The following is a 23,174-nucleotide window of genomic DNA, read 5'->3' as shown; positions in this document are numbered from 1 at the left end:
CTTTTTAATTAATCAATCTGGCAAGAGGATGGGGTTATTATGTGGTAAGGTTTTTGGGTTTAGAGTTGCAGACCTTGTTATCATTACTGTTTTTTGAATATGTCTAAATTATCATTTTTTCCTATAATACTCTACTGCAATGTTATCTGATTTCTTCATGCAACCCTTTCAGAATTGACGTATTTAGTGAGGTCATATTTAGTGAGGTCTTTTGAAATAACGTGTGTGCTTTTTGTTTTGTTGCTGGTGTCTTTTTCATGTTTTAAAATCAATAAAAATATCTTTGAGAAAACAGGGGTGGCCAATGTTATCCGCAAAGGGCCAATGTGTATGCGGGTTTTCGCTGAAACTCCCTAATTAGATTACTAATTAGAGGACTGATTGGCTGAAGAGTCCTCACACCTGGGTTTGAACAGCAGACCTACAGGTTATCACAAAAAACCTGCATACACACCGGCCCTTTGCAGATAAGATTGGCCACCCCTGATTTAAAACAACAAAAGGGGAGATGTATTGATATGTAATGTGCTATGTGTAGTTCCACCACTAGTGGGCAGTGTGACATTTGGTTATAAGCCTGCTAATAGTAACGTGTGTAATGGCAGTTTCTTCAAGTAAAGGTTCCAACTATGCAGCACTGGTGTATGTGTCTCGTCAATACATCTGATCATCCAACTATATAGCCTAGTAGTTGGCCATTACTAGAAATAGCATAGGAATCCATGGACAGTATTTTTTTTAGCAGGCAAAAAAAAAATCGGACCAAGATGGGACAGGAATCATTCGTTTTGGGATTGCGCGGTACAGGATTTTAAACGTTATTTTGCATGGGATCGGGACGGTACAGGAATTTTTCGTGGCAGGGGAATGGTACCAGAGTGAAAATCCACTCCCGAGTCACCCTCTGGCCTAGACCAACCCGAGGCTCCTGAGCAGTATTCGGCTCTTTGAGTGCCCCCTTGTTGCTTTGAAAAAGAATGAAGAAATAGGCGTAACTCAAAGTAATTTTAATCATTTTTATTAGAGGAAAGTAAAACGTAACTGTTAAAGCAGTCATATCTGGTTTAGTTTACGTGGACTTAACTGTCTATTAAAAAACCACCAGTAGTTTAAAGTGTGATGTAACACATTAATACTGTGGATCAACACACATTATTTATCACTGGCTACCAAGAAGAATTAAAAATACATGAGGAAAATCATGAATTTAAAGATGAATGGATGTATGTTTGCTTTCATAGCCTCTACAGTTGGCTTCCCTGTATATTTAATATGCACTGAGAAGCAATCAAACAACAAGCAGTCAAATGTCCTTTGTCATATCTTGCGTGTATTTAATGTTTATATTTCAGATATAGAGATTCGGGTGTAAAGTCTGAAACAGTGGCAAGCACAGCACTGTGCGACGAATTATACAAATGTGTATAACTTCAAACCTATCTACCAACTCACTCTGGTATGAAGCGTTTTAATTGCAGTTAGCTAGGGAAGACTCTCCACATGCACTTGAGAGAAAAGAAGAGTGTGAACTGGATAAAGTTTAAGAAATTGCTGCGATACCCTTAAAAAACACAGATCTTTGAAGTGCATTCATTGGGAATAAATGAAGCGGCCATGGATAAAACCATTAATACAAGCAAAGGATAAATCCTGCTTGGGATCAACATTTTACCTGTCCTGATGCTAACAGAACAGCGACAAAAGTTATAGTTACGTGATGTATAGAAATATAACCAGACAACAATACAGTAGGGTGCAAGATTTTATTGAATGCACATTTTAAGTAGAGTGCATTTTATTTGAGCACATGGCAGCCACAGTTCCTCTTCCTGCGCAGGGTTACGGGGATATTAATATCCCAGAAGAGCAGCACAACATAGGCTGCAAAAAGGCTGCGACAGGAGGACTTCATTTGGGGCTGCCCTTGGTCTGGTGGTAGGAGACTCTTAGGTTGAACATGGAACCCATTTCTTGAAATTCTGTGGTGAACAGAGCCAGCACCAACCATCAGACTAGTGTTACCTGAAGCATAATAACTCCTAATGCATCCAGCACCATTTTAACTCCTTAAAACTAAGCCCAGTACCTTGATGAGCATCTTGGGTATCCTGAGGAGGGATTTGATAAAAGTGCTGACCCTCCTATGTCTGCTGCCCAATCTAATTTTTGGGGCCTGGGCGTCTCCCTCACAGTCTGCATCACCTGAAAACAATAATGCAGGATGAGTACAGGCCTTTGTACCACCTTCCTTTAACTTCTTCTTGAGCTTTGGCCATGGGCATATGCTAATCACTCTGTTGAAAGGTGTGCGATCCGCAGGTGATACAGTACCTGTCTCGGCTGCTGTAGCTGGACTGCAGAAATCGTCAGGGACAGCAGGGGTGCATATTTCCTGACCATGAGGTGGGTTGCGGTCCAGGTGGAGAAAATACAAAATGATGTTTCTCCGCAAAGACTCCACAGACTCCTTGAGCTTCTTGTCGGCAATGTCAGCCGCCGGTTCAACAATGAAGCACCTTGATTTGCTTCTGTGTACGGTGAAGCTGAAATTAGTAGTTTTAAAAAATACCTCCACGCGCCAGACTGCCTTCATTTGGTTGCACATTTTAATGCTTAATTGATTGTTAAAGAGAGAGAACTGAATGGGTCTTGCTATGGTGCTGCAAAAGGTCGTTCTGAGACTCGGGAACTGCGCCTCAGAATTTATACGTGGCTATTGCCTACGTAGTCTTAGAACGCCTTCGTCACAATCGTCTCCATGGAAATGGAATTCAGCGGGACAGCGTCACGTGTGGCAAATGCAGCCAATGACATACCTAGTTGTGACAGCGATGGCTTGCCTAGGGGAAGTTTAACATAATAACATTTCCATCCTCACAATGACTTTCTTTGCGGTCCGAATCGATCCAATAACAAGGTTTCCTGTACCGATGCTGATAATCTGTGCCGGCCAGACAACCCTGCGACAAAAATCGGCCACGGACTGACGATGAGGTGAAATTTGACGATTTGGGTGAGGGGGGTTGCCGGCAGATTAATCATTACTTCCCCTAGACTGGGGATGGGAAGCAAATAATATCCAAAGGGGAGCAGCGGAACCGGGAATCATAATATATTTATAAATACGGTGGAAACTGCATATAGTGATCAGTCGCATATATAGCTCAAAAAGCAATTGGGACAAAATCATTACTGTACAAATTCTGTTTAAATAATTCGCGTATAATAATCAAGTAGTCCGCTTACAGTGTTTGTTTTAAGCGTGATAACAAATTAAAACTGGTATTTTATTTTATTTTTTACTTTACTTTGATCGCCCTACTAGTACTTTACCTTGCGGTAGCCCATCTGCTTCTGACTATAGATACCCGAAGCTAATGCGGTGTGCACAGAAAACATGACAGGACAGTCATTTTCTCTCAGTGACAAATATAGGCTCATTAAAGCTTATGATAAGCTGCCAAAAACAAGCCACCGAGATGCAGCAGCGAAACTACAATAAGCCCTTTGAGGCAACGTAGCGTCGTGAAAATGCGCTGTTAATAAAATTGAATATTGAATATTTATGTACAGTGATACTGTATTGTATTAATATAGCCTATTTGAATAATACACAGTTCAGTAATTTAATTTATACAGCACTGTAATTTGAAAATTGTTCGAAATAGCTAGCCTATACTGTACTTTGAAATTATTCATAAAATTAAGTAAATAGCGAAGCTGTCCGTTTTATTGCCTTATGTCCATGAAATAAATATACAAATCTCAATTACATGGGTCTCTGCCTGAGACATAAAGGAGAAGAAAAAAAAATCATGATAAATATTGGTGATCGAATGGAAGCGGTCACCTGATTAGCGCGTGACGTGTGGGTAACGGCCGGCGACAGTCAGTTTAAAACATGGAGTCAGAGAAAACGGCGTTGCAACGTAAAGTCGGAGTATATATGATCCCTGCGTGACTTTTAAGGATCTGTTGGGCAAGTCCGCAACTTTAAAGACGTTTGTAAGATGGAGTAGAGTGCGATGGAGTACCAACTCCCTACGCTGCTTGTAATACGTGCAAAGTCATAGTCAAATATGCACCTGACTCCGGGACAATTAGCATGTCGAGACACACTTGTAGCAGCAGATCGCTTGGTAATGAAGTGCAGCGAGAAGTTCCAGAAATTGTGAAGATCAGGCTCAGGAACACGATGGCTCGCATGTGGAGGCAAGATTTGAGACCTTTTGTTTTTATAGAAGGACAAGAATTCATCGACGTGGCGAAGGACTTGCTTCTCATCGGTGCGACTTGCATTGAGATCGAAGGAGTCTTAGCACGGAGTGTTTCTCGCCATCTCGAGAAGGATTATGAAAAAATAAAGAAATTTGTAATAGAACGGCTCCAACAGGTATGCCTGCTTTCAATATATCTCGGCTACGTGTTGTAATTGTTATGCTGGTATAATGAAGTACACGTACTAGATTTGGAGTAGGCTTCACTCTAGTACTCTGTCAGCTTTTAACAGTGCTGGACCAATTATATGAATAACTGAACAGAATAGTGATGGGCCACACTTTGCTTATTAGTAGTTTATTTTAGTCAAACGCAGATTATATACACTTCTCGCACAAACGCGCGTTTTGTCCTAATGTCTTCTTGAATCAGTGTGCACACGTGCGATCCTGCCCTATTCTGTTCTGTCTTCCGAAGTAAACATGCCTTCAATATATTCTGGTTAATGTGTTGTGTGACCAGTTTGCCGCAAGGAGCCCTCGAGCCACGCGGGAAGCTCCTTGCTGGGAGTCGGGCTGTGGAAACTAAGGGTGCGTTCGACTTGGCCTTAGGTCTGTCTGCAGCTGACGTGACGTGGAGCGAGATCTGCCGGCGGCTGCAGGGGTGGAGTATAAACTGACTGCAGCCAAGTCGGACAACTTCTACTCCTAATCTGCGAGAGCTGACTACAATGGCAGCACTGCCAGAAGATAACGATGAAACAAATAAAGCAGCGCAACACTGCAGTAACTAACAATAAATAAACCAGTAACTTACGTGTACTATTAGAGCATTTATGTCATTTATTTAAACTTTATTTTACCAGGTAAATTAACTGAAAACCAGTTCTCACTGCTTTAGGTGATATTCGGGAGAAATAGCAGATAAAGCATCGGAACTTCCTGGGATACCAACGTCATTCGTGTAATTAAACTCTTCAGCCAATAAGGGCAAAGTTCTGTCGTCATGGAGGCGGTTCCAGTTTGTGCAGCCGACTGAGAGGCGCTGCTCGATCTGTGTTGATGACTGGATGGCAAGACGTATTCAGTCAGTGGTACATATGGATCGAAATGGTAACATACTTGGACTGGAGGATTTTTATGCTAAATATGATACTGTTTGTTCTAAGGAGTTATATAACAAAATTATAATGAATATACCAGTAGCCCTTATTCAGGCAATTGGAAAAGATCCATTCCTACTTCTCTCCATGGATCTCGAGGTTTTTCCTGTGGCCTCATGGGCTCCTTTGGCCGTCGATATCTGTAGCGCTGGCAAGTCTCACAGTGTTGTACATAAGCTTCAATGTCCTTGTGCATGCCCGGCCAGTATAACACCCCGTGCACGTCTTTTGCACTTTTCTACACCCAAATGTCCTTCATGAACTAATCTGACCATTTGTGATGTCATGGACGTGGGTATGACTATTTTTGTGCCTTTTAAGGTTTGTATAAGATGATCTTTATTTAAAACAGGGGGGGACTTTCGGTCGATAGGGGGATGTGAAAGGAACAAGGTAGAGGAGCTCCCGCTAACTTTTTCAAAGTCCCCACTCCTCAATCTTTCAATCCATAACTAAAGTGTTATATTTTGCTCGGTTTCATTTTTTTCTTCTTTTTTTTTCTCGTTTTTTGTTTTTTAATTGCGCTTAAATGACCTCAAAACGCGTCAAAGCGGGGGAAAAGGAGGACGCGACACCTGGCTTAAATATGGCGGCCATCACCTTGCTTTTAGAGCAGCACAGAGAAACGCTAGCGACCGAGTTCAGAACGTCTTTTAGTTCAATGGAAACTAAACTCGACGAAGTTCGGTCTGCAGTGCAAGACCATGGGCAACGGCTCGGGTCTCTGGAGCTTGTCTCGGAGGATCTAAGCCAGCGTTTTAAAGAACTAGAGAATGTTTGCTCCGGCCTCAGCGACAGCAATACTAAACTACTGGCCAAAGTTACCGATTTGGAGAGCCGAAGCAGACGACAAAACCTGCGCATCTTGGGGCTGGCGGAGTCTGTCGAAGGTGGGCGTCCTACAGAGTTTTTTGCGGGTCTACTGTGCGACGTTTTTGGAAATGGTACGCTACCCACCCCGCCGGAGATTGATAGAGCCCATCGGTCACCTGTAGCAAAGCCGGATCCAGGACGGAGACCACGGCCTGTTATCATCCGCCTCCATCGCTATCAGACAAAGGATACTCTGATCCGAGAAGCCCGACGGAGGGGGAAGCTCGAGTACCATGGTCAGCAGATCCGCATCGTGGAGGACTATTGCCCGGAGGTTTTGGGTCAACGCGTAGAATACAGAGAAGTGATGGCCGAGTTGTATAAACGCGGACTCAAACCTGCCTCGTTGTACCCTGCACGACTCCGCATCACCCTTCTCAACGGTGACAGGAAGTGGCTACGCTCGGTCGCCGAGGCGAGGAAATTTGTGGATGGCCTACCTACTACGTTGGAATCTTCGTGAACGTCTGCTTGGATCGTATTAAACTGAATATTACTACCTTCTTCGTGTTTGCCTTTATGGTACAGAATTTGGATGTCTATGGCGGACTCGCTCAGATTGCTGTGGTAGCTACCACGTTTATCCGCATGGTAGTTACGTGAGTACTTTGCCTGAATTTATTTACTTTTTTTTTCTTTCTTTCTCCCTGTTGTTTTCGGATTGTGCAAGGACGCTTATAGGCAGTCTTGAACCTAATGGTTTGTATTTCTGTTATTTTGGTACATTGTTAATATACTTTGCCAATTTTCAGCAGTATGTAAACTTGGTAATATATTTTGCGTTGGTTTTGTTATGGATATGTTTTTTCAAGAAGTTCATAGTTAACCTTGGAGTGTATTTGAGTACCCAAAATTTATTTGGGAGCTGGAGATTTTTTGAGTGAGACAGGAAGAGTTTCTTTGTGAGGGTACACAATAGGTGTCTTGGTGAGCTTGCTGCTAGTTTTTTTGGCAGCTTTCCTGTTGATGGGTAGGGGGGTGGGTAGTGGGTGCGGGGGGGGGGGGGGGGGGAGACATCCTCTAGTGCCAGTCAAATCTCAGGAGATCGTTTTGGTTATGTCAGGACTATTTTGTTATCCATATCTGGAACCTTGTCTTTCAATGTACATGTTAACCTGCTTTTTTAAGATGGAGAATGGGTAGTCATTTAAACTTGGTGAGTTGAAATGTCAAGGGTTTAAACCACCCCGTTAAAAGAAGGAAGGTGTTCTCACACCTCAAACAGTATAAAGCAGCAGTTGCTTTTTTACAAGAAACACACATTCGAGGATCTGATAACTCTCGTCTTATGTCCCGGTGGTGGGGTCAACATTTTCATTCTACTTTTCAGGCTAAGGCTAGAGGTGTCTCAATTCTTATCAGCCAAAACATTCCCTTTGAGAAACATAATGTAATCTCGGATGACAATGGTCGGTATGTTTTTGTTTCAGGAAAACTATATAACACCAAAGTAATACTGGCCAATGTATATGCCCCCAATGCTGATAATGTAGATTTTTTTGAGCGTGTTTTCTCTCTACTACCGGATCTGAGCTCATACTCTCTCATACTTGGCAGTGATTTTAACTGTTGGCTGGATCCTGTGCTAGATCGATCTTCTGCTAACCCTGTTACAATTAGTAAATCTGCTTCATTTATTCAGTCCTTTTTATCTAATTATGGTGTCTCTGATGTATGGCGTTTTCTCCATCCTAATGATAGAGGGTACTCGTTCTTCTCACAGGTCCACCGTACTTATTCTAGGATTGATTATTTCCTAATTGATAGTCAGTTGATCTCACTAGTTCTCTCTTGTGATTACCGGGGCATAGTAATATCTGATCATGCCCCTGTTGTGTTATCCATGACCTTTCCCGATGTCTCCCAATACAAGAGACATTGGCGTTTTAACTCAACTCTCCTGACAGATAAGAACTTTTTGAAATTCATGGCAGAGCAAATAATATTCTTTTACCAAACAAATTCTACACCTGGGATCTCCACCCTGGTAATATGGGATACGTTAAAAGCCTACCTTATGGGACAAATTATTTCTTATACCGTTAACCTGAAGAAAAAGGCACATGCAGAGCGGCTTGAGTTGGCCAGTCAAATTAAAGAAATAGATCAGCTTTATGCTAAGTTCAAAAATCCTCAGCTGTATGATAAACGAGTGGAGCTCCAGGCTAAATTTGGCCTCCTCTCGACATATTCAATTGAACGCCAGCTTTTGAGGAGTAAGAGTTCGTTTTATATTCATAGTGATAAATCGGGCAAGATGCTAGCCAACCAGCTGAAAGGTGTCCAGGCAAAACGGCATATCACAAAAATTCGATTGGATAATGGTAACATCACTTCTGACTATTCTAAAATTAATGATACTTTCCGGACTTTCTACTCTCAACTCTATACTTCTGAAGCTCCACAAGATGGTACTCTGATGGAGAATTTTTTAAACTCTTTGAATATTCCTATGCTTTCCTCTGACAATAGGATGAGATTAGATGAACCTATTTCACAGGAGGAAATAGAGGCAGCCATTTCTTCTCTGCAGTCTGGTAAATCCCCAGGATCTGACGGTTTTCCTGTTGAATTTTTTAAAGCATTTTCATCGCTGCTATCACCTCAATTATGTTTAGTTTTGACTGATTCCCTTATGTGTGGTAAACTGCCTTCATCTTTTAATGAGGCATGCATCACCCTTGTCCCAAAAAAAGGTAAAGATCCTGTTGAATGTTCGTCATATAGGCCAATTTCCTTGTTAAATGTTGACGTTAAAATTTTAGCCAAAGTTTTAGCCCGCAGGCTGGAAAATATTATACCCTCTATATCTGAGGATCAAACCGGCTTTATAAAAAATCATTATTCCTATTTTAATATCCGTCGTTTATTTGATATATTATATTCCCCTTCCGGTCAGACTCCTGAATGTATCCTCTGTCTAGATGCAGAAAAGGCATTTGAATATTTATTTGCAACTTTAGAAAAATTCAATTTTGGATCTAAATTTATCTCTTGGATAAAGCTATTATATCTGTGCCCGTACGCTTCTGTTCTTACTAATTCACAACAGTCACAACCCTTTAATCTTCAACGGGGAACACGTCAAGGGTGCCCCTTAAGTCCATTGCTTTTTGATCTGGCTATAGAGCCACTTGCTATTGCACTTCGAAGCTGTGGGGATGTTTCAGGTATCTGGAGGAGAGGAGTTGAGCATAAAGTATCCCTGTACGCAGACGACTTGTTGATTTATGTGTCAAACCCGAGAATATCTCTGCCTTCCATGATTTCAATATTTACTCAATTTGGTAGTTTTTCAGGATATAAATTGAACTTGCACAAAAGTCAGTTGTTCCCTGTGGATGGAGCACCAATTTCTGAATATTCTAATTTCCCATTTAAATTGGCACAGGACCAATGTACTTACCTGGGTATAACAGTTACAAGGAAGCACAAATGGCTCTTTTAAAGAAAATTTTCTTACGCTATTGAATCATACAAAACAGTCCTTGACACAATGGTCCCCTCTTTCTGTATCTTTAGTGGGGAGAATTAATTCCGTTAAAATGAACGTACTACCTAAATTTTTGTATCTGTTCCAGTCAATACCTACCTTTATTCCTAAATCTTTTTTTGTTTCTTTAGATTCAGATATATCCTCTTATATATGGAGAGGAAGGCATCCCCGTTTGAATAAAGCTCATCTCCAGAAATCTAGGCGTTATGGGGGCCTGGCTTTGCCTAATTTCCGTTATTACTATTGGGCAGCTAATATACGCTGTATTGTGTTTTGGTTCTATTCCCAAAACAAAGATAATTGTCCATCCTGGGTGTCATTGGAATTGAATTCAGCTAAAGAATCTTCTGTTTTGGCACTTCTTGGATCCTCACTTCCTTTAGCCCGAAACAAGTCAATTGATAATCCGGTTGTCTGGCGTACTGTGAGAGTATGGGCTCAGATGAGAAAACACTTCAATTTAACTGGTTTTTCTCTTTTGAGTCCAATTTTATCAAATCATCTTTTTCAGCCCTCTTTATCCGACCCTGTATTTTATGATTGGCATAGAAAGGGAATTGTGTGTTTTAATGATTTGTTTTTCAACAATAGCTTCGCATCTTTTACTCAACTTTCTGATAAATTTGATCTCCCAAATACTCATTTTTTTAGATATCTGCAGATTAGACACTTTCTCAAATCTCTAATTCGGACTTTCCCTGAGTCACCAGTTATGAATGCAGCTGATATGTTTCTTACTTTGCAACCAACGCGCAAAGGGTTAATATCCGTTATTTATGACAAACTGGCTGGTATGAAATGTCCTTCTATTAATAGAATCAAAACTGCTTGGGAACAGGATTTTAACGTGTCATTGAGTGAGGACACTTGGGACTCAATATTTAAGTTGGTTAATTCAACATCTTTATGTGCCCGCCATTGTCTTTTACAGTTTAAAATTGTGCACAGAGTTCATATGTCCAAAGTCAAACTATCGCGTATTTACCCGAATGTGGATCCCCGCTGTGACAAATGTGGAAATGAGGATGCTTCGCTTATTCACATGTACTGGTCGTGTCCTAGTCTTGAAGAATACTGGAGGGGGATATTTCAAACCCTGTCCTTAGTCCTCAAACAGCCTATACACCCCGACCCTTTGATCGCGCTCTTTGGCCTCAGTGATGCTGATACATGTCTGACCCCGGTGAAACGCCGGACACTATCCTTTGCTTCCCTTCTAGCCAGACGTGCAGTCTTACTCAGATGGAAAGGTGCTGCTCCACCCACCCATGCTCAATGGATGATGGACCTTATGTCCTGTTTAAGCCTCGAAAAGATACGCTACTCGATTAGTGATACCAGCAAAGAATTTCAGAAGTTATGGGGGCCCTTCCTGGAGTATTTTTCAAGTCTTCGGTCTCAGACTCCGTCTATTAGTAATACCCAGTAAGGTTCCAGAAACAATATTGTCGTCGTGTTCTTTTTAATTAATCAATCTGGCAAGAGGATGGGGTTATTATGTGGTAAGGTTTTTGGGTTTAGAGTTGCAGACCTTGTTATCATTACTGTTTTTTGAATATGTCTAAATTATCATTTTTTCCTATAATACTCTACTGCAATGTTATCTGATTTCTTCATGCAACCCTTTCAGAATTGACGTATTTAGTGAGGTCATATTTAGTGAGGTCTTTTGAAATAACGTGTGTGCTTTTTGTTTTGTTGCTGGTGTCTTTTTCATGTTTTAAAATCAATAAAAATATCTTTGAGAAAACAGGGGTGGCCAATGTTATCCGCAAAGGGCCAATGTGTATGCGGGTTTTCGCTGAAACTCCCTAATTAGATTACTAATTAGAGGACTGATTGGCTGAAGAGTCCTCACACCTGGGTTTGAACAGCAGACCTACAGGTTATCACAAAAAACCTGCATACACACCGGCCCTTTGCAGATAAGATTGGCCACCCCTGATTTAAAACAACAAAAGGGGAGATGTATTGATATGTAATGTGCTATGTGTAGTTCCACCACTAGTGGGCAGTGTGACATTTGGTTATAAGCCTGCTAATAGTAACGTGTGTAATGGCAGTTTCTTCAAGTAAAGGTTCCAACTATGCAGCACTGGTGTATGTGTCTCGTCAATACATCTGATCATCCAACTATATAGCCTAGTAGTTGGCCATTACTAGAAATAGCATAGGAATCCATGGACAGTATTTTTTTTAGCAGGCAAAAAAAAAATCGGACCAAGATGGGACAGGAATCATTCGTTTTGGGATTGCGCGGTACAGGATTTTAAACGTTATTTTGCATGGGATCGGGACGGTACAGGAATTTTTCGTGGCAGGGGAATGGTACCAGAGTGAAAATCCACTCCCGAGTCACCCTCTGGCCTAGACCAACCCGAGGCTCCTGAGCAGTATTCGGCTCTTTGAGTGCCCCCTTGTTGCTTTGAAAAAGAATGAAGAAATAGGCGTAACTCAAAGTAATTTTAATCATTTTTATTAGAGGAAAGTAAAACGTAACTGTTAAAGCAGTCATATCTGGTTTAGTTTACGTGGACTTAACTGTCTATTAAAAAACCACCAGTAGTTTAAAGTGTGATGTAACACATTAATACTGTGGATCAACACACATTATTTATCACTGGCTACCAAGAAGAATTAAAAATACATGAGGAAAATCATGAATTTAAAGATGAATGGATGTATGTTTGCTTTCATAGCCTCTACAGTTGGCTTCCCTGTATATTTAATATGCACTGAGAAGCAATCAAACAACAAGCAGTCAAATGTCCTTTGTCATATCTTGCGTGTATTTAATGTTTATATTTCAGATATAGAGATTCGGGTGTAAAGTCTGAAACAGTGGCAAGCACAGCACTGTGCGACGAATTATACAAATGTGTATAACTTCAAACCTATCTACCAACTCACTCTGGTATGAAGCGTTTTAATTGCAGTTAGCTAGGGAAGACTCTCCACATGCACTTGAGAGAAAAGAAGAGTGTGAACTGGATAAAGTTTAAGAAATTGCTGCGATACCCTTAAAAAACACAGATCTTTGAAGTGCATTCATTGGGAATAAATGAAGCGGCCATGGATAAAACCATTAATACAAGCAAAGGATAAATCCTGCTTGGGATCAACATTTTACCTGTCCTGATGCTAACAGAACAGCGACAAAAGTTATAGTTACGTGATGTATAGAAATATAACCAGACAACAATACAGTAGGGTGCAAGATTTTATTGAATGCACATTTTAAGTAGAGTGCATTTTATTTGAGCACATGGCAGCCACAGTTCCTCTTCCTGCGCAGGGTTACGGGGATATTAATATCCCAGAAGAGCAGCACAACATAGGCTGCAAAAAGGCTGCGACAGGAGGACTTCATTTGGGGCTGCCCTTGGTCTGGTGGTAGGAGACTCTTAGGTTGAACATGGAACCCATTTCTTGAAATTCTGTGGTGAACAGAGCCAGCACCAACCATCAGACTAGTGTTACCTGAAGCATAATAACTCCTAATGCATCCAGCACCATTTTAACTCCTTAAAACTAAGCCCAGTACCTTGATGAGCATCTTGGGTATCCTGAGGAGGGATTTGATAAAAGTGCTGACCCTCCTATGTCTGCTGCCCAATCTAATTTTTGGGGCCTGGGCGTCTCCCTCACAGTCTGCATCACCTGAAAACAATAATGCAGGATGAGTACAGGCCTTTGTACCACCTTCCTTTAACTTCTTCTTGAGCTTTGGCCATGGGCATATGCTAATCACTCTGTTGAAAGGTGTGCGATCCGCAGGTGATACAGTACCTGTCTCGGCTGCTGTAGCTGGACTGCAGAAATCGTCAGGGACAGCAGGGGTGCATATTTCCTGACCATGAGGTGGGTTGCGGTCCAGGTGGAGAAAATACAAAATGATGTTTCTCCGCAAAGACTCCACAGACTCCTTGAGCTTCTTGTCGGCAATGTCAGCCGCCGGTTCAACAATGAAGCACCTTGATTTGCTTCTGTGTACGGTGAAGCTGAAATTAGTAGTTTTAAAAAATACCTCCACGCGCCAGACTGCCTTCATTTGGTTGCACATTTTAATGCTTAATTGATTGTTAAAGAGAGAGAACTGAATGGGTCTTGCTATGGTGCTGCAAAAGGTCGTTCTGAGACTCGGGAACTGCGCCTCAGAATTTATACGTGGCTATTGCCTACGTAGTCTTAGAACGCCTTCGTCACAATCGTCTCCATGGAAATGGAATTCAGCGGGACAGCGTCACGTGTGGCAAATGCAGCCAATGACATACCTAGTTGTGACAGCGATGGCTTGCCTAGGGGAAGTTTAACATAATAACATTTCCATCCTCACAATGACTTTCTTTGCGGTCCGAATCGATCCAATAACAAGGTTTCCTGTACCGATGCTGATAATCTGTGCCGGCCAGACAACCCTGCGACAAAAATCGGCCACGGACTGACGATGAGGTGAAATTTGACGATTTGGGTGAGGGGGGTTGCCGGCAGATTAATCATTACTTCCCCTAGACTGGGGATGGGAAGCAAATAATATCCAAAGGGGAGCAGCGGAACCGGGAATCATAATATATTTATAAATACGGTGGAAACTGCATATAGTGATCAGTCGCATATATAGCTCAAAAAGCAATTGGGACAAAATCATTACTGTACAAATTCTGTTTAAATAATTCGCGTATAATAATCAAGTAGTCCGCTTACAGTGTTTGTTTTAAGCGTGATAACAAATTAAAACTGGTATTTTATTTTATTTTTTACTTTACTTTGATCGCCCTACTAGTACTTTACCTTGCGGTAGCCCATCTGCTTCTGACTATAGATACCCGAAGCTAATGCGGTGTGCACAGAAAACATGACAGGACAGTCATTTTCTCTCAGTGACAAATATAGGCTCATTAAAGCTTATGATAAGCTGCCAAAAACAAGCCACCGAGATGCAGCAGCGAAACTACAATAAGCCCTTTGAGGCAACGTAGCGTCGTGAAAATGCGCTGTTAATAAAATTGAATATTGAATATTTATGTACAGTGATACTGTATTGTATTAATATAGCCTATTTGAATAATACACAGTTCAGTAATTTAATTTATACAGCACTGTAATTTGAAAATTGTTCGAAATAGCTAGCCTATACTGTACTTTGAAATTATTCATAAAATTAAGTAAATAGCGAAGCTGTCCGTTTTATTGCCTTATGTCCATGAAATAAATATACAAATCTCAATTACATGGGTCTCTGCCTGAGACATAAAGGAGAAGAAAAAAAAATCATGATAAATATTGGTGATCGAATGGAAGCGGTCACCTGATTAGCGCGTGACGTGTGGGTAACGGCCGGCGACAGTCAGTTTAAAACATGGAGTCAGAGAAAACGGCGTTGCAACGTAAAGTCGGAGTATATATGATCCCTGCGTGACTTTTAAGGATCTGTTGGGCAAGTCCGCAACTTTAAAGACGTTTGTAAGATGGAGTAGAGTGCGATGGAGTACCAACTCCCTACGCTGCTTGTAATACGTGCAAAGTCATAGTCAAATATGCACCTGACTCCGGGACAATTAGCATGTCGAGACACACTTGTAGCAGCAGATCGCTTGGTAATGAAGTGCAGCGAGAAGTTCCAGAAATTGTGAAGATCAGGCTCAGGAACACGATGGCTCGCATGTGGAGGCAAGATTTGAGACCTTTTGTTTTTATAGAAGGACAAGAATTCATCGACGTGGCGAAGGACTTGCTTCTCATCGGTGCGACTTGCATTGAGATCGAAGGAGTCTTAGCACGGAGTGTTTCTCGCCATCTCGAGAAGGATTATGAAAAAATAAAGAAATTTGTAATAGAACGGCTCCAACAGGTATGCCTGCTTTCAATATATCTCGGCTACGTGTTGTAATTGTTATGCTGGTATAATGAAGTACACGTACTAGATTTGGAGTAGGCTTCACTCTAGTACTCTGTCAGCTTTTAACAGTGCTGGACCAATTATATGAATAACTGAACAGAATAGTGATGGGCCACACTTTGCTTATTAGTAGTTTATTTTAGTCAAACGCAGATTATATACACTTCTCGCACAAACGCGCGTTTTGTCCTAATGTCTTCTTGAATCAGTGTGCACACGTGCGATCCTGCCCTATTCTGTTCTGTCTTCCGAAGTAAACATGCCTTCAATATATTCTGGTTAATGTGTTGTGTGACCAGTTTGCCGCAAGGAGCCCTCGAGCCACGCGGGAAGCTCCTTGCTGGGAGTCGGGCTGTGGAAACTAAGGGTGCGTTCGACTTGGCCTTAGGTCTGTCTGCAGCTGACGTGACGTGGAGCGAGATCTGCCGGCGGCTGCAGGGGTGGAGTATAAACTGACTGCAGCCAAGTCGGACAACTTCTACTCCTAATCTGCGAGAGCTGACTACAATGGCAGCACTGCCAGAAGATAACGATGAAACAAATAAAGCAGCGCAACACTGCAGTAACTAACAATAAATAAACCAGTAACTTACGTGTACTATTAGAGCATTTATGTCATTTATTTAAACTTTATTTTACCAGGTAAATTAACTGAAAACCAGTTCTCACTGCTTTAGGTGATATTCGGGAGAAATAGCAGATAAAGCATCGGAACTTCCTGGGATACCAACGTCATTCGTGTAATTAAACTCTTCAGCCAATAAGGGCAAAGTTCTGTCGTCATGGAGGCGGTTCCAGTTTGTGCAGCCGACTGAGAGGCGCTGCTCGATCTGTGTTGATGACTGGATGGCAAGACGTATTCAGTCAGTGGTACATATGGATCGAAATGGTAACATACTTGGACTGGAGGATTTTTATGCTAAATATGATACTGTTTGTTCTAAGGAGTTATATAACAAAATTATAATGAATATACCAGTAGCCCTTATTCAGGCAATTGGAAAAGATCCATTCCTACTTCTCTCCATGGATCTCGAGGTTTTTCCTGTGGCCTCATGGGCTCCTTTGGCCGTCGATATCTGTAGCGCTGGCAAGTCTCACAGTGTTGTACATAAGCTTCAATGTCCTTGTGCATGCCCGGCCAGTATAACACCCCGTGCACGTCTTTTGCACTTTTCTACACCCAAATGTCCTTCATGAACTAATCTGACCATTTGTGATGTCATGGACGTGGGTATGACTATTTTTGTGCCTTTTAAGGTTTGTATAAGATGATCTTTATTTAAAACAGGGGGGGACTTTCGGTCGATAGGGGGATGTGAAAGGAACAAGGTAGAGGAGCTCCCGCTAACTTTTTCAAAGTCCCCACTCCTCAATCTTTCAATCCATAACTAAAGTGTTATATTTTGCTCGGTTTCATTTTTTTCTTCTTTTTTTTTCTCGTTTTTTGTTTTTTAATTGCGCTTAAATGACCTCAAAACGCGTCAAAGCGGGGGAAAAGGAGGACGCGACACCTGGCTTAAATATGGCGGCCATCACCTTGCTTTTAGAGCAGCACAGAGAAACGCTAGCGACCGAGTTCAGAACGTCTTTTAGTTCAATGGAAACTAAACTCGACGAAGTTCGGTCTGCAGTGCAAGACCATGGGCAACGGCTCGGGTCTCTGGAGCTTGTCTCGGAGGATCTAAGCCAGCGTTTTAAAGAACTAGAGAATGTTTGCTCCGGCCTCAGCGACAGCAATACTAAACTACTGGCCAAAGTTACCGATTTGGAGAGCCGAAGCAGACGACAAAACCTGCGCATCTTGGGGCTGGCGGAGTCTGTCGAAGGTGGGCGTCCTACAGAGTTTTTTGCGGGTCTACTGTGCGACGTTTTTGGAAATGGTACGCTACCCACCCCGCCGGAGATTGATAGAGCCCATCGGTCACCTGTAGCAAAGCCGGATCCAGGACGGAGACCACGGCCTGTTATCATCCGCCTCCATCGCTATCAGACAAAGGATACTCTGATCCGAGAAGCCCGACGGAGGGGGAAGCTCGAGTACCATGGTCAGCAGATCCGCATCGTGGAGGACTATTGCCCGGAGGTTTTGGGTCAACGCGTAGAATACAGAGAAGTGATGGCCGAGTTGTATAAACGCGGACTCAAACCTGCCTCGTTGTACCCTGCACGACTCCGCATCACCCTTCTCAACGGTGACAGGAAGTGGCTACGCTCGGTCGCCGAGGCGAGGAAATTTGTGGATGGCCTACCTACTACGTTGGAATCTTCGTGAACGTCTGCTTGGATCGTATTAAACTGAATATTACTACCTTCTTCGTGTTTGCCTTTATGGTACAGAATTTGGATGTCTATGGCGGACTCGCTCAGATTGCTGTGGTAGCTACCACGTTTATCCGCATGGTAGTTACGTGAGTACTTTGCCTGAATTTATTTACTTTTTTTTTCTTTCTTTCTCCCTGTTGTTTTCGGATTGTGCAAGGACGCTTATAGGCAGTCTTGAACCTAATGGTTTGTATTTCTGTTATTTTGGTACATTGTTAATATACTTTGCCAATTTTCAGCAGTATGTAAACTTGGTAATATATTTTGCGTTGGTTTTGTTATGGATATGTTTTTTCAAGAAGTTCATAGTTAACCTTGGAGTGTATTTGAGTACCCAAAATTTATTTGGGAGCTGGAGATTTTTTGAGTGAGACAGGAAGAGTTTCTTTGTGAGGGTACACAATAGGTGTCTTGGTGAGCTTGCTGCTAGTTTTTTTGGCAGCTTTCCTGTTGATGGGTAGGGGGGTGGGTAGTGGGTGCGGGGGGGGGGGGGGGGGGGAGACATCCTCTAGTGCCAGTCAAATCTCAGGAGATCGTTTTGGTTATGTCAGGACTATTTTGTTATCCATATCTGGAACCTTGTCTTTCAATGTACATGTTAACCTGCTTTTTTAAGATGGAGAATGGGTAGTCATTTAAACTTGGTGAGTTGAAATGTCAAGGGTTTAAACCACCCCGTTAAAAGAAGGAAGGTGTTCTCACACCTCAAACAGTATAAAGCAGCAGTTGCTTTTTTACAAGAAACACACATTCGAGGATCTGATAACTCTCGTCTTATGTCCCGGTGGTGGGGTCAACATTTTCATTCTACTTTTCAGGCTAAGGCTAGAGGTGTCTCAATTCTTATCAGCCAAAACATTCCCTTTGAGAAACATAATGTAATCTCGGATGACAATGGTCGGTATGTTTTTGTTTCAGGAAAACTATATAACACCAAAGTAATACTGGCCAATGTATATGCCCCCAATGCTGATAATGTAGATTTTTTTGAGCGTGTTTTCTCTCTACTACCGGATCTGAGCTCATACTCTCTCATACTTGGCAGTGATTTTAACTGTTGGCTGGATCCTGTGCTAGATCGATCTTCTGCTAACCCTGTTACAATTAGTAAATCTGCTTCATTTATTCAGTCCTTTTTATCTAATTATGGTGTCTCTGATGTATGGCGTTTTCTCCATCCTAATGATAGAGGGTACTCGTTCTTCTCACAGGTCCACCGTACTTATTCTAGGATTGATTATTTCCTAATTGATAGTCAGTTGATCTCACTAGTTCTCTCTTGTGATTACCGGGGCATAGTAATATCTGATCATGCCCCTGTTGTGTTATCCATGACCTTTCCCGATGTCTCCCAATACAAGAGACATTGGCGTTTTAACTCAACTCTCCTGACAGATAAGAACTTTTTGAAATTCATGGCAGAGCAAATAATATTCTTTTACCAAACAAATTCTACACCTGGGATCTCCACCCTGGTAATATGGGATACGTTAAAAGCCTACCTTATGGGACAAATTATTTCTTATACCGTTAACCTGAAGAAAAAGGCACATGCAGAGCGGCTTGAGTTGGCCAGTCAAATTAAAGAAATAGATCAGCTTTATGCTAAGTTCAAAAATCCTCAGCTGTATGATAAACGAGTGGAGCTCCAGGCTAAATTTGGCCTCCTCTCGACATATTCAATTGAACGCCAGCTTTTGAGGAGTAAGAGTTCGTTTTATATTCATAGTGATAAATCGGGCAAGATGCTAGCCAACCAGCTGAAAGGTGTCCAGGCAAAACGGCATATCACAAAAATTCGATTGGATAATGGTAACATCACTTCTGACTATTCTAAAATTAATGATACTTTCCGGACTTTCTACTCTCAACTCTATACTTCTGAAGCTCCACAAGATGGTACTCTGATGGAGAATTTTTTAAACTCTTTGAATATTCCTATGCTTTCCTCTGACAATAGGATGAGATTAGATGAACCTATTTCACAGGAGGAAATAGAGGCAGCCATTTCTTCTCTGCAGTCTGGTAAATCCCCAGGATCTGACGGTTTTCCTGTTGAATTTTTTAAAGCATTTTCATCGCTGCTATCACCTCAATTATGTTTAGTTTTGACTGATTCCCTTATGTGTGGTAAACTGCCTTCATCTTTTAATGAGGCATGCATCACCCTTGTCCCAAAAAAAGGTAAAGATCCTGTTGAATGTTCGTCATATAGGCCAATTTCCTTGTTAAATGTTGACGTTAAAATTTTAGCCAAAGTTTTAGCCCGCAGGCTGGAAAATATTATACCCTCTATATCTGAGGATCAAACCGGCTTTATAAAAAATCATTATTCCTATTTTAATATCCGTCGTTTATTTGATATATTATATTCCCCTTCCGGTCAGATTCCTGAATGTATCCTCTGTCTAGATGCAGAAAAGGCATTTGAATATTTATTTGCAACTTTAGAAAAATTCAATTTTGGATCTAAATTTATCTCTTGGATAAAGCTATTATATCTGTGCCCGTACGCTTCTGTTCTTACTAATTCACAACAGTCACAACCCTTTAATCTTCAACGGGGAACACGTCAAGGGTGCCCCTTAAGTCCATTGCTTTTTGATCTGGCTATAGAGCCACTTGCTATTGCACTTCGAAGCTGTGGGGATGTTTCAGGTATCTGGAGGAGAGGAGTTGAGCATAAAGTATCCCTGTACGCAGACGACTTGTTGATTTATGTGTCAAACCCGAGAATATCTCTGCCTTCCATGATTTCAATATTTACTCAATTTGGTAGTTTTTCAGGATATAAATTGAACTTGCACAAAAGTCAGTTGTTCCCTGTGGATGGAGCACCAATTTCTGAATATTCTAATTTCCCATTTAAATTGGCACAGGACCAATGTACTTACCTGGGTATAACAGTTACAAGGAAGCACAAATGGCTCTTTTAAAGAAAATTTTCTTACGCTATTGAATCATACAAAACAGTCCTTGACACAATGGTCCCCTCTTTCTGTATCTTTAGTGGGGAGAATTAATTCCGTTAAAATGAACGTACTACCTAAATTTTTGTATCTGTTCCAGTCAATACCTACCTTTATTCCTAAATCTTTTTTTGTTTCTTTAGATTCAGATATATCCTCTTATATATGGAGAGGAAGGCATCCCCGTTTGAATAAAGCTCATCTCCAGAAATCTAGGCGTTATGGGGGCCTGGCTTTGCCTAATTTCCGTTATTACTATTGGGCAGCTAATATACGCTGTATTGTGTTTTGGTTCTATTCCCAAAACAAAGATAATTGTCCATCCTGGGTGTCATTGGAATTGAATTCAGCTAAAGAATCTTCTGTTTTGGCACTTCTTGGATCCTCACTTCCTTTAGCCCGAAACAAGTCAATTGATAATCCGGTTGTCTGGCGTACTGTGAGAGTATGGGCTCAGATGAGAAAACACTTCAATTTAACTGGTTTTTCTCTTTTGAGTCCAATTTTATCAAATCATCTTTTTCAGCCCTCTTTATCCGACCCTGTATTTTATGATTGGCATAGAAAGGGAATTGTGTGTTTTAATGATTTGTTTTTCAACAATAGCTTCGCATCTTTTACTCAACTTTCTGATAAATTTGATCTCCCAAATACTCATTTTTTTAGATATCTGCAGATTAGACACTTTCTCAAATCTCTAATTCGGACTTTCCCTGAGTCACCAGTTATGAATGCAGCTGATATGTTTCTTACTTTGCAACCAACGCGCAAAGGGTTAATATCCGTTATTTATGACAAACTGGCTGGTATGAAATGTCCTTCTATTAATAGAATCAAAACTGCTTGGGAACAGGATTTTAACGTGTCATTGAGTGAGGACACTTGGGACTCAATATTTAAGTTGGTTAATTCAACATCTTTATGTGCCCGCCATTGTCTTTTACAGTTTAAAATTGTGCACAGAGTTCATATGTCCAAAGTCAAACTATCGCGTATTTACCCGAATGTGGATCCCCGCTGTGACAAATGTGGAAATGAGGATGCTTCGCTTATTCACATGTACTGGTCGTGTCCTAGTCTTGAAGAATACTGGAGGGGGATATTTCAAACCCTGTCCTTAGTCCTCAAACAGCCTATACACCCCGACCCTTTGATCGCGCTCTTTGGCCTCAGTGATGCTGATACATGTCTGACCCCGGTGAAACGCCGGACACTATCCTTTGCTTCCCTTCTAGCCAGACGTGCAGTCTTACTCAGATGGAAAGGTGCTGCTCCACCCACCCATGCTCAATGGATGATGGACCTTATGTCCTGTTTAAGCCTCGAAAAGATACGCTACTCGATTAGTGATACCAGCAAAGAATTTCAGAAGTTATGGGGGCCCTTCCTGGAGTATTTTTCAAGTCTTCGGTCTCAGACTCCGTCTATTAGTAATACCCAGTAAGGTTCCAGAAACAATATTGTCGTCGTGTTCTTTTTAATTAATCAATCTGGCAAGAGGATGGGGTTATTATGTGGTAAGGTTTTTGGGTTTAGAGTTGCAGACCTTGTTATCATTACTGTTTTTTGAATATGTCTAAATTATCATTTTTTCCTATAATACTCTACTGCAATGTTATCTGATTTCTTCATGCAACCCTTTCAGAATTGACGTATTTAGTGAGGTCATATTTAGTGAGGTCTTTTGAAATAACGTGTGTGCTTTTTGTTTTGTTGCTGGTGTCTTTTTCATGTTTTAAAATCAATAAAAATATCTTTGAGAAAACAGGGGTGGCCAATGTTATCCGCAAAGGGCCAATGTGTATGCGGGTTTTCGCTGAAACTCCCTAATTAGATTACTAATTAGAGGACTGATTGGCTGAAGAGTCCTCACACCTGGGTTTGAACAGCAGACCTACAGGTTATCACAAAAAACCTGCATACACACCGGCCCTTTGCAGATAAGATTGGCCACCCCTGATTTAAAACAACAAAAGGGGAGATGTATTGATATGTAATGTGCTATGTGTAGTTCCACCACTAGTGGGCAGTGTGACATTTGGTTATAAGCCTGCTAATAGTAACGTGTGTAATGGCAGTTTCTTCAAGTAAAGGTTCCAACTATGCAGCACTGGTGTATGTGTCTCGTCAATACATCTGATCATCCAACTATATAGCCTAGTAGTTGACCATTACTAGAAATAGCATAGGAATCCATGGACAGTATTTTTTTTAGCAGGCAAAAAAAAAATC

General features: G+C 41.4%; 2 long non-coding RNA genes across 2 annotated transcripts; both read right to left on the bottom strand.

Moving 5' to 3' along the window:
* Positions 1-1,749: 1,749 nt before the first annotated feature.
* On the bottom strand, positions 1,750-2,470 carry LOC140590868 (uncharacterized). Its single transcript, XR_011991741.1, has 3 exons — positions 2,332-2,470; positions 2,087-2,202; positions 1,750-1,979 (listed from the first exon to the last, which is right to left on the bottom strand). It is a non-coding gene; the product is annotated as an uncharacterized lncRNA (long non-coding RNA).
* A 10,486-nt stretch (positions 2,471-12,956) lies between these two features.
* Positions 12,957-13,677, bottom strand: LOC140590866 (uncharacterized). The gene is made up of 3 exons (XR_011991740.1): positions 13,539-13,677; positions 13,294-13,409; positions 12,957-13,186 (listed from the first exon to the last, which is right to left on the bottom strand). It is a non-coding gene; the product is annotated as an uncharacterized lncRNA (long non-coding RNA).
* Positions 13,678-23,174: the final 9,497 nt, after the last annotated feature.

This window comes from Paramormyrops kingsleyae, chromosome 5 (assembly GCF_048594095.1).
Source record: "Paramormyrops kingsleyae isolate MSU_618 chromosome 5, PKINGS_0.4, whole genome shotgun sequence".
NCBI lineage: Eukaryota > Metazoa > Chordata > Actinopteri > Osteoglossiformes > Mormyridae > Paramormyrops > Paramormyrops kingsleyae.
The sequence above is the reverse complement of the archived record's forward strand: the minus strand, read 5'-3'. Positions and strand labels throughout refer to the sequence as shown.